A 12,804-nucleotide genomic window follows, 5' to 3' on the forward strand; every position below is an offset into this window, starting at 1 on the left:
GAAGAAAAGAGGAAGAAGAATAAGAATAACAAAGGGGGGAAAGGGTTTACTTTGGTGCTGGATGCCGCCTAGTTGCTAGAATCGTTGCCAGAGATAAGTATAACCTCCCATACCACTCTCTCTCTTCATTTTGACCTAGATTAAGCTAGTTTTGGATGGAATTTTAGTGTACAAACCATGTTGGGGTTGGGGAATGCGTATTCTACCCTCACGGTGTTGTTACCGAGCTCAAACCAAGCCCGGTGAGCTCCGTTAACAAGTAGTTCCAAATGACTAACTAGGGCTTCGATCATTCGATCACGTATCTCAAAAATGGCTAGGTGGAATTAGGATTTTATTAGCTTAGAAGGATGCTAGGAACATCCCCTACAAACTCCACGGAACAAATCTCGATGATCGGGCTTGAGCCGGAAGCCCCAAAATGAGTGGACTGTTCTGAACCACCACCAGAAATAGCCCACCGGATCCACTGGGCCTGCTTCCAGTGGCATATTTTTGGTGGACCTCAAAGGTTATGACCTCTCTCTCTCCACCACCGGAAACAAGACTGATATTTTTATGGGAAAAGACCCTGTTTCTAGTGGTTGTTTTCGGTGACATTACTATTATTGGGAAACTTTGACTGTATCTTTTGGGGGTGACCCAAGTGGGCATCTTCCGATCTTTTTGACACGTACTAATGTACGATTACCCATGTGTCTAGTGACCTACACGAGCCCCGAGACCAAAACTGAGTGGATAGACCGATGGCCATACTTGAACCCTAGCAAACTCAAACAAGAACCAGGTGAGGGATGGACTGTGTTTATTTTGGAGTGTTTATTATTATTAAATTGCTCACATGCTTAGAATTACATTTTTAATTGTAATTTTTCAAATACGATGATGATATGTTACATTTTTCATTTTACGATTATGATATAAATTGTATGGAGATGTATAACGGGATCCGGTGTGGCCGAGGAGGTACCGATACCGTTATCGTTGTGTGTGTGTATGTGTGTGTGAGATGAAATCAGACTTGGCCGAGGTAGTACTGATGTCATGATTTTCGTATGAATGTTGCATTCATACATTGATTATGTGCATTAGAGTTAGTTGTAGTCATAGGTTACACTTTGTGGCCAAGGTCTTGTTGGTATCGTGTACCCCGGGACTGCATTTGGAAATGGATACACTTTGTAGCTGATGATTGGTACCGGTGTTGTGTAGTCCATACTAAACTGTTATATGCATGCTAGATTAGGGAAATGGTCTAGGGTTATACTTTGTGGCCAAGGTCTCACTGGTATCGTGTATCCAGGACTGTATTTGGGGATGGATTACACTTTGTGGCCGAGGTCTTACAGGTATTGTATAATCCATACTAACTGTATCATTATGAAGGCATGTAGCATATATGTGGTTAGGTATCACTTCCTATGCTATGAATCCTTACCAATAGGGGTTGAAGTGTTTGATAACCCATTGTGGTATGTTCGATGTACCTTTTCAGAATGTCACACTAGTGGTACGATGTGATTGTTGCCGGAGGTGAGAACCTATCCGGTATGGCCGATAATGTACTGGTATCGTGACTGCCAGGAGGGGGTTATCAGGGGTTTCTTAGGTGACCTATGGATTATTCCAAAATGTAAGCATTGATTGAATGCCACAATATTTATATATTCACAATCAAATGCATTTTTTATGACATGTTACATTGATGCACCACACCTCATGACCAAACATGCACACATTAATTATCAATGCATAGTTGGGTTTGCCAACACGACTAACTGCGTGGTGAAACACCCCTATTGGCACCTAATTATGGCCCACTAGGCATGGAACACAAAAAATTCCAGACTAAGGCCATTTTGGGCCTTGATACCTAGACCGGCGGGCAAGGTCAGGCTGGGGCCTGCCGGTCTTGTCTGAGTGACTTAAAAAGGGGTTTTTAAAACCCTTTTTCCCACTTTCTTCTTTCTTTCTTTCTAATTCCTAGGTTAGGGTGATTTGAGGGTCCATTCCAATGCTTCAACTCGCGATCTCACTCACAAATCAGCGTTCATCTCTTCTTCATCATCTCAAGTACTCAAGTAAGTTCCCTTTTCTCAATTTTCTCCTTGAGAATGATGCTTTTCAGTATTCTTTCGTTATAGAAACTCATAATCTCATCTTATATTTCATTTCCTCCATGGAATATTTTTTTTCTTGACAATGTGATGATTCATTTTTGCTTCCATGATGTGTTGGCCTTGATTGTCTGATTTATAGATAGAAATCTCAAATTCTTTGCCCTAATTTCTCTGTTTTAGGGTTTTCTTCTCATTTCACTTCTTTCTTTCAAATTGATGGTTCATACAATGTTCTTCACTCTCAATGCATACACATATTAGTAGAGAAGTCATATCCATTCGTGTGTGCATGTGTTTTTCTTCCTTTTGATACACATTCACCCCCTTTAAGTTAAAATCTTTGGAATTTGGGGGGTTTTTCTTCATTTCTTCATTTCTTCATTTTTTTTTTCTTATGAATGGCAATGCCACTATGTCCATCCTCTATCAATTACCTGTAAAATAGTTTGATTAATTCTCTTGTAGGCATATGATTGGCTCATATCCGCCCAATGTATAACTTCCATTTTCTTCAAGTTACTATATTGGGGTTTCCATCCTCATTTTCCAATTTGTTTTGAACTCTAGCCATGATTTTGCTTATTGTTTCCCATTCAACTACATTTGGCCTTAAATAGGTTCTCACACCCATACACTTCCTCATCACATATTCTTTTATTTATTTCCAAGTTCATCTTTTAATTTCATTGCATTTTGGTATTTGTATATGCACTTTGGGGTTCTTACATTCATGTCACTTCTCATAGGGTTCATTTCACCCCCCTTTTTATACTTTTTCTTATCACATCCTTTTCATATTCTCTGTTAATTACACTTATACACATCCTTGGTGCTTTCAGGATGTTGTCAAGGAAGGGTAAAGAGGTTGCTTCTTCTTCCAAAAGGAGGAAGACCACCACATCCCGAGGGAGGAATTCAACCCCTGGTTCCTCTTCTGTATGGGCCTAAACCTTGAGGGAGGCCTTTGTTGACCCATCAAACTTTGATGAGAGCTTGTTCCACAGCCTTGAGGTGGCTATTGCATGGTCAATCTTCTCCAAAAAATCCATTATGATGGAGAAGACGGTGGTAATCGATGACTTTAGTGCTTATCAGATGTTGGATAAGTTCACCGCTCTAGGTTGGGACCCCATGCTTTATCCTGATAGCCCATGCTATAAAGACCTCATCCGATATTTTTATTGCAACTTGGAGGCATCTTATGAGAATGGGGAGTACTTTCTTACCATCTTGGTGAAGGGAGTAAACATCGTATTGACCGTGGACTTGTTGGTAGCCATTCTGGTTATCTCAGCTGAGGGTGCTCATTTCTATAATCCCCAAGGGTAAAGGTTGTGGGCCTAGACTTGAGCCCAGAAATGTAGGAGAGTATATATATGACTACCAGTGGCAGGAAGGAGCGTCCGTTGTTCGAGACAGCTTACACTGCGGATGCTCGAGTGTTTGCACGTCGGGCCCAGTTTAACCTGCTCCCAGAGCATGTCACAGGAACTAAGTGAGTTGCATGACTGCCTACATTGCTAACTGCATCTTCTTGGCCTTGGAAGAGGGTGCTCCTGGACTTTGCCTCCCCTATGTCATGATGAAAACCATAGAGTATCACACCGCTCCTCCTATGGAAGATCACTCACCAAGGTCTTCGAGTACTTCCAAGTGGACATGTTGAGTGAGGAGGGGAAATATCTAGGAGATAAGTGTAGGTATCATAGACCTCCGTCGGGATCGCGATATGGTGCGTAACGCATGTACACACGCTAGGGGTCGACCCTAATGAAATGAGATAGTATCCCCTGGTCATCAACTGCCAAGGGGGGGATACACATTATAGGTAAAAGGGAGTCTCCACCTAGAAAGGGTCTAGGACCCATAAATGTCTCCCCCAATCAAGGAAGAGAGACTAATGACTCTGATGGATAAGGTTGGTTTGCACCAAGATTCTGGACAAGTGTCAAGTGACAGACTGGGAAGGTGTTAGGCACCCAGTCTGCCCGGCTCTAAGGCCGGTCTCTTTTTATTTGACCAAAATTTATTTGTACCCTACTAACTAGTCCTAAATCTAGGTCACTGAAAACCCTAAACTAGGTATCTAAGTATGACATGTAAAAACCCTAGGCCAAGTGTCTAAATTATGCTAGCTAGGTTATGATGTAAATAATGAAATGATTATGCTAATTAAAAATTAAAAACCCTAAATGATTTAATTGATGTATTATGAGTCTTAGATTAAGCTAATGAAATAAGCCTAAACCTAGGATTAGTTTAGCAACTTATGAAACCCTAAATTAAACTAATTCGATTAATTGAGCCTGACCTAGATGGATGATCAATGAATTTGTGAGATCCTAAATTGAATTAATTAAAATGATTAATCCTAATCCCTAATAATTTGTGAAATGAATTATTGCAAATCTATTAATCTAATAGGTAAAAATATTTTTAAAGAAAGACACAAACTTGAATTGAATGGTGAAAACTACCCAAATCTAACTATTTCAGATGGAAGTTTTGAAAACCTAATCAATCTAATAATTTAAACAATTAAAACCGAATTTTAAGAGTCAATTAAATGCATTATGAACCCTAATTAGTCTAATGAGTTAAGACTTTATTTAATTAAATAGTAAAATAATTATTTAATTAACTACCACAATTTAAGGAAATGGAATCTATCTATTATGTTAAATATACAATGGTTGTAAATGTCCCATGTGGTGATGTAAGTGAGAAGTGGATAAAATATGAGTACTAACTGACCTACATGCATAAGAAAAACGAATTGATTTAAACAAGAAAAAAAAAGAAAGAATCATCAAGTATCAAAAACATGTTAATAACCATGAAGCATGGCAAACATGACATTGACTAACCTATCTAAATCTAATGATTATCAATATGGTAAGATATCTGAATCTAAATTAAATACACAATTAATTCTAAAGGGACCCACTATTTGAGATAAAAAGAAACGGACCGAAATGGGTTCATTTTATCAACCCAAGAAACACACCTAATGCTACGAGGCAGTTTGAGGGGAGGCCAGCCACGCCCTTGCTAACATACGCCCTAGACTACGTCCCATACATTATTTAGAGGGAAATATAATGAAATCATTTGATTTTATTTTTTACAATTAGGGGAATCCCAACCCTAAGTTCTATGATTGGATACATTACAGACCTGAAAATCAAACCAAAATGGACAAAATAAAAATAAAAAAAAAAACAAAAGGAGGGGAAATCAAGACAAAATGGATAAAAGAAAAATAAAGAACAAAAGGAGGGGAAGATTCCACATAGAAAACAAAAATGAAATAATAGGTTGTGGGTATTATAAATATGGACTATCTAATCAGCAAATTAAAGAAATAACAAAAAACAAGAAAATAAAATAGGAAGAAGAAGAGAAGACGATGGGCTGGAGGTGGATTTTAGCAAAGGGAAGAAGATGGGAGCTGTAGTGGTTCAGATTTCGGTTATCGAGAAAGGTAAGTGGGAAGAAGTAAGAGATGATTTCAGTTATGGAAAAGAGGGGGACGATGAGTTCGGACTAGGAGAAAATGAAGGTGAGAATAGTTTTTTTTTTTTGCTGGTTTATATCACCAATGGCTGCTGCAGATTTTGGTGGAAGGAAAGAGAAAGGAGGTTTGGTGGCTGCTGGTTAGTGGTTGCAGCAGCAGGGAATGAGAAAGGAGGTTTAATGGCTGTTGGTTAGTAGTTGCAGCAGCAGGGAAGAAGAAGAGAAAAAGAAGAAGAAGAGTTAGTAGTTGCAGCAGCAGGGAAGAAGAAGAGAAAAAGAAGAAGAAGAAAAAGAAGAAGATGATGAAGAAGAAGAAGAAGAAGAAGAAGAAGAAGAAGAATGAGAAAGGAAGTTCAATGGCTGCTGGTTAGTAGTTGCAGCAGCAGGGAAGAAGAAGAAGAAGGTTCGGTGGGACTAGTTAGCAGTTACAGTAGCAGGGAAAAAGAAGAGAAGAAGAAGAAAAAGAAAAAAAAAGGAAATGGTTGTAGGTTTGGAAGAAGAAATGGGAGGTGGCAGCCATGGAGAAGGGAAGGAGAAGAAGAGGAGGGAGGCGGCTGATTTTCTGCTACAGGGAAAAGAAGAAAGAAAGGAAGAAGAGATGGGAGAAGAGATAAAGAAAAGGGAGAAAGGATTAGGGTTCTTGGATCCTAATCCAAGGGCCTAGATCTAAAGGATAAAACAATTAACAATTAAGTAGAATCATAAAGCCAAATGTAAATTCAAAATCAATTTAAATTAAAACAAACCAAAAAAAGAAATAATTTAAGTATAAATGAACCTAATTACATCTAATTGAACCGGATAAAACTAAAATGAATATAATTAAGCCATTTAGACAAAAATCATATTTAATTGAACCAAAAGACCTAAATAAACCATATTAAATTAAGATGAATCTAATAAACCATATTAAACCAAATTGAAACTAATCAAATCTAATTAATCTAAATGAACCAATTAAACCTAAATACACCTAATTGAATCGGGTTACATCTAATAAACCATATTAAACCAAAATGAAACTAATTAAACCTAATTAATCTAAATGAACTAATTATTAATAAATTAGAACCTAATCTATTAAATTAGATAAATTAGTTCTAAATTGCAATTAGGAGAAGAAAAATACCTTAAACCCGGCTTTAATCAAGAAACAAGGGGAGATAACCCTTGTGTTTCAAGCCCCAAATCGAACTGAACCGGCCTAGATCTCCCGGTTCAAGGAAGGATTAATGCGTTAAAATTTTAGACTTGGAGAATATTTGATTTTAGAGGGAAGAAGTTAGCCAAAACCTTAATGGGGCCATCCTCTCTCCCAAATTCTCAATTTTTTCTCCTCCCTTTTGGAAGAGAGGAAGGGCTATACTTATAGCCTTGGGACTTGAGACAGTTCTCTCTTATTTTCGATGTGGGACTAAAAAACTAGAGAGAATTGTCCAAAAAGGCTTACTTTTGGACAAAGGGGTTTGGGCGCCATGTGGCACTCTTTGGTTGCTCGGAATGGAATCTGATACCGAACTTTGGAGTCAACTTTCGGGGTCATATCTTTCAAACCGTTAGTCAGAATTCGACATGTAATATGTCATTAGAAAGCTCAATCTAAGCACTATCCAATGATGTGAGACATGATTGTGGTCTTGACTAAGAACCTTTACAAAAATATGCATAAAGTAGGGGCTCAGATCATATAATGAAAGAGAGAATCGGGCGTCGATTCGCATAGTTCTCGCATCAAAGTGTAATGTCCGACTTGAGGGGACAAAAAACAATAATCTACAACATCAAATTATAATTTTTGAAAAAATTTTCTCTTAAAATTTTATAGGAAAAAAATGGTCATTTTCTACTCTTAGCTAAAAAATTCTCCAAGCTAAAATGTCCAACATGTAATTCTTCTTGTGTCATCATCGTCGGGGGGTGACAAAATTAGGTGTCTACAGATTGCCCCTCTTTGACTGAGACCTGTGTAACGGTCGAAAGGCAAAGAAAAGAACACACCATTTTGTCACCAGAAGCAATGTACTGCCGACATCTAGCTCAAGGATGGCGGAGGTGCAAATGCAAATGCAAAACGAGCGATAAGACCAAAGGTAGGAAATGTCGATCGATAACACATACGAAATCAGGTAGCGTGTGGGTGCTACTATGATTGAAAACCTGTCGTGGTTGGTCAACACAGAGGTAATGCCCAAACTATGTGATGCCAAATATTTGAGTTTCTAGCTGCGTGGCTATGAACTTGAGAATTACGGCAACAAGGTAATGATTATCCATCTTGGCACTCGTGTATGACTATGAACCTTAGGATTCTCTATGGTTTGGTGCCGATAGTCCGTATTGGTAGTCGTGTAAGACTATGGACCTTGGAATTCTCTGCAGGGGTGATTGTCCTCGCACAATGGTGCTCAGCTGGGATCAACAACGGTGCTCGATTGTGATCCTAAGGACTCTCAGAAAGTTGGTGCGGATAGTCCATATTGGCAGTCGTGCACGACTATGAACCTTGGGATTCTCTGCAGGGGATGATCATCCTCGCATAGTAGTGCTCATCTAGGATCAACAACGGTGCTCGGTTGTGATCCTAAGGATTCTCAAAAAGTTGGTGTAAATAGTCCTCGAGCAGCGGTGCTCAGCTGGGATCGATAGCGGTGCTCAACTATGATCCTAAGGATTCTCGACAAATTGGTGCGAATAGTCCACCTTGGCAGTCGTGCACAACTATGAACCTTGGGATTCTCTGCAAGGGATGATCATCTTCGCACAACGGTGCTCAGCTGGGATCAACAACGATGCTCGGTTGTGATCCTGAGGATTCTCACGAAATTGGTGCCAACGATGTGTTTTGTTGTGCACCTGCATTTGAATTAGCAAAGGAAAACTTGGGAGATTCTAGATCTCAAATACCTGAATAAGGACATGAAGCTTAGTAAAGTTAGCAACAAACAACTGCATTGAATTTAAGAGATCGCAATTGTGTTCGAGATGCCATCACATGCCGAATCCAAGAGAGGTCTAGATCCGAAAGCTAAGGGGCTTGGAAAGAGCACCATCATATGAAGGTTAGTGGTTAGTAAAAACACACAAAGCCCATATGTTCATGAAGGAGAATGTTGCTAGGAGATTGATCATCATAAAGGACAAAGTCTTTTCATTGAAAGGAAAAAAAAATGGCGCCACGGCCGCTACAAGTTTTGAAAAGCAGAAAGGTGGGGAACGACTCCTCAGTAAATGCTGCCCAGACCAAAAGATCTTCAATTTAACAACCTTAACCTAGGCAAGCCAAATGGTTCCATGAGGCTACATTGGAGTTTACCAGACCTTCTGTTAAAGCCTCTGTGATAGGCGCGGTACCCACATCCCCTAAAGCACCCAGAGGTAAACCGAATTGACGCATGAAGTGAGCCAGTATGTAGAAGGAGGTATGGGATATGCCTAAACCTGACATAGTCATAGCCAGAAGTGTGTGAAACAGGGTTCCGAACTGACCACCAATGGACTTCCCACCTGATGCTCTGCTCCGTGAGGGCTACTAGTTGCTCAGGCCAATTTGTTACAAGATGGTAGTTAAAGGTCTGAATTCGCTTGAAATACTGAAATGGTTCCAAATGAGCTGTAACCAAAGGTTGGACCAATTGAAGGCGCTTGACTAACCATACCTGGAGGAGGGCGAAGCACCCATTAAAGTCACTGGTGCAAAAATATCGACGACCTATCATAATATCAAGTCCTCTTAAAGTCTCTGCCAAAACAGTAGGGATAATGTCACAACCTTGTCTCAACTGCCGGATGACATTGATGATAATGGGTAAGCCTCCACACTTGGGGGAATGCAACAGATAACAAGCGATCATGCAGAAAAGGAAGGAATTCCTTCGATGCGCCCTAAAGCTTTCAGTATTTGATCGAAGTGGGGCAAACTCCTATATAATAGCATAAAGATTGATTTGATCACTTGCCATGAATCGCCTCGCCTCTTTAGCACTCCAACCAAAAAATTCTCGAATTTCTATCGAGCTAATGGGTTGCAGTGTTGGGTGAAAAACATCTCCTGATGATTTCAAACAAGACAAGCTCAAAATTCTTCCAGAGTAGGGCAAATTTCCACAGTTCTGAATCAAAAAACATGAAGTTCTCGGATCCAGAAACGAGATGCCTCATGTATCAAAGCACGACATGGACTGATGCGCTGGAGCTGAAAGAGTGTATAAAGGTGCACTTCTTCAAGGACTTCAAGGTCGTCATCCCTCATTGCTACCATCCATCGGCGGAAAGCAACATCGATGATAATAATGGGAGCAACAAAACACAACTTGGATTTCCTGGGTACATCATAAAATGTAAGTTAAGGAAAGGACCAACTTACAGGAAAATATCATATGACACATCCACCAAAAGTATACTGATTTTTTTTTCTTTTTTCACTTGTCATTTGCAAAAGCTAAGAACCCTTTGAGCCAATTTAGAAAACGTAATTTTTGTTCTCTCAGATGACCACGACCATGTCTAGGCCCAAACCTTAAACTAAAACAGATGTTAAGACACACATACCGAAGGAAACTAACCCGATGGTTCTGCCATGGGTAGAGTAAGGATATTACTTTGGATAGCAACCTCACGAGAGGGATCACGCTGACTAAAGAAAAAGTTAAGCTAAAACAAGGGCTATTGAAAACTCTTGGGAACCGTCGAATAGGAGAACGGTAGATGGAGTCTTTGAGCCAGATCAAGACAATTATTTGCAAGGATGACGAGTTCACGGGAGAAATCACGTCAATCAAAATAGTCATTTTGAAAAAAGGACTAAAGATGAAAACTCTTTGGAATTCATCAAATTTGAGAGACGGTGGAAAGAGTTCTTAGTCGGACTCGATCACCTCCTGATGATAAGAGTAGAGAGAAGCCATTTGTTTGAAATGGGAAAGGGATAGCTAAAAATGGAAAATTAGGTCCAACCCGCTATGAGGCGTGGCAGAAATTGACTGAGCTCAATTTTGACTTTCAAGCTGCCTACATATCCTAAAAATTTAGGAATCAGGTCGAGCGTAGTTCATGCCCCAAAGGCAGTTTTTCTTCATTGCATTCCTTTTTTTTTTTTTTGGAATATGGAGGCTAAACATAATACTTTTTCAGCTGATCTAAGTTGGTCAGGTACTACAGTTCTTGACCATCAAGATCTACAAGGCGTATTGCCTTCCCCGGAAGGATTTCCTTCACCGCAAAAGGGCCACTCCAGTTTGGCCTAAACTTGCCCCTTGGGTCATGAATGGGTGCTCTCTGCTCCTTTAAAACCAAATCTCCAACTTCCAAGGAACGTGGGTGGACTTTTCTGTTGAAAGCCCTTGCAACTCGCAGTTGATACTTCTTCATGTTGTCCATTTCCTTCATCCTTTTTTCATCAATGAGGTTCAACTCCTCGTACCTCGACTTGAGCCAGTCCGCTTCTGGAATCTGACTCTCCATGAGGATTCTAAGAGAGGGGACCTCTAGCTCAACCGGGAGGACTGCTTCCATCCCATATACTAAAGAGTACGGAGTTGCCCCAGTTGGAGTTCTAATAGAAGTCCGATAAGCCCATAAGGCATAAGATAATTTGTCAGCCCAATCATTGTTCCTATCAGCCATCTTCTAGAGTATGACCTTCATGTTTTTGTTTGCCATTTCAACTGCTCCATTGATTTGAGGGCGATAAGGAGAAGATCTGTGCCTTGTAATCCTAAATTGGTCACACGACTCCTGTGTCTTGCCCCTAAAATGTTGACCTTGGTCAGAAATCACCTCATGGGGCATCCCATGCCGGTAAATGATATGTTCTTGCAAAAATTTGGCTACCTTTGTCGTTGTGAGTTTTGTGTATGACTGAGCCTCTACCCATTTGGTGAAGTAATCCATAGCTACCAACACAAACTCGTGCCCGTTTGAAGCTTTGGGGTTAAAGTTTCCGATCACATCGATACCCTAAGTGGAAAAAGGTCATGGAGAACTCAGTGTGTGCAATTCTGTTGGGGGCACATGGATGAGGTTGGCAAAAATCTGACATTTATGGCACTTCTTCACAAATTCTGTGTAATCGGCTTCTAGTGTATTCCAAAAATACCCTAAGTAGAGAATTTTCTTAGCCAACATACGAGCATTCATGTGAGGGCCATAGATTCCCTAATGTACTTGCTTCAAGATTGTCTGTGCTTGATCTTCATCCACGTACACCAGTTGTATACCATCAAAAGATCGCTTGTATAAAATTTCTTCGTGTAATATGAACTGGGTGGAATAATGCCTCAAGAACCTTCTATCTCCTTGGGTAGCATCTGCAGGGTACTTCCCCTCTCTGATAAAATCCGCAATATGGGCAAACCAAGGCCTACCATCTACTGTCAGGGCATTGACGAAGCCTTGATGTGAAGGATGATCTCTCCGATCTATAATGAATGGTTGTATTTGCTCACTTGAACCAAAATCAACCATCGATGGAGAGTAGCCAAAGCATCGGCAAACCTGTTATTGTCCCTCTGGAAATAGTCAAAACTAATTTTTGTGAACTGCTTCATTAGAGACTCTACACACCCTTGGTATGGTTTTAACTTTTCCTTCTTTGTTTTCCACTTACCTTGGCTTGGCATATGACAATCGACGATTCTCCGTATACTTCCAATGACCCCAATAGAGATGGCTGCTTTCAATCCCATGAGGCAAGCTTCATACTCGGCCATGTTGTTGGTGCACTCAAAGTCCAACCTATGTGCCATGGGCATGTTCAACCCTTCAGGAGTTATAAGTAGAACTCCGGCTCCGCAACCTTTGTGATTGGCGACTCCATCAAAGAACATTTGCCAAATGCCAACCTCATTTTCAACCCCAATAGAAACTACATCTTCATCTGGAAATATGTCATTCCAAGGCCTCGTATCAACAACTGGATGTGCGGATAGATGTTCAGCGATAACACTACCCTTGATGGACTTCTAGGTGACATACACATTGTCGAACTCCGCTAAGAGCAATAACCAACGTGCTAATCTCCCCGTCAATGCGGGTTTCTCAGAAAGATACTTGATGGGATCCATTTTGGATACCAAAAAGACTGAATAGGTCAACATGTAATGTCTCAATCTCCTTGTTGCCCAAACCAAAGCTGCACAAGTCTTCTCTAGGGTTGTGTACCTTGTCTCAT

This window comes from Macadamia integrifolia, chromosome 2 (genome assembly GCF_013358625.1).
Source record: "Macadamia integrifolia cultivar HAES 741 chromosome 2, SCU_Mint_v3, whole genome shotgun sequence".
Classification (NCBI taxonomy): domain Eukaryota; kingdom Viridiplantae; phylum Streptophyta; class Magnoliopsida; order Proteales; family Proteaceae; genus Macadamia; species Macadamia integrifolia.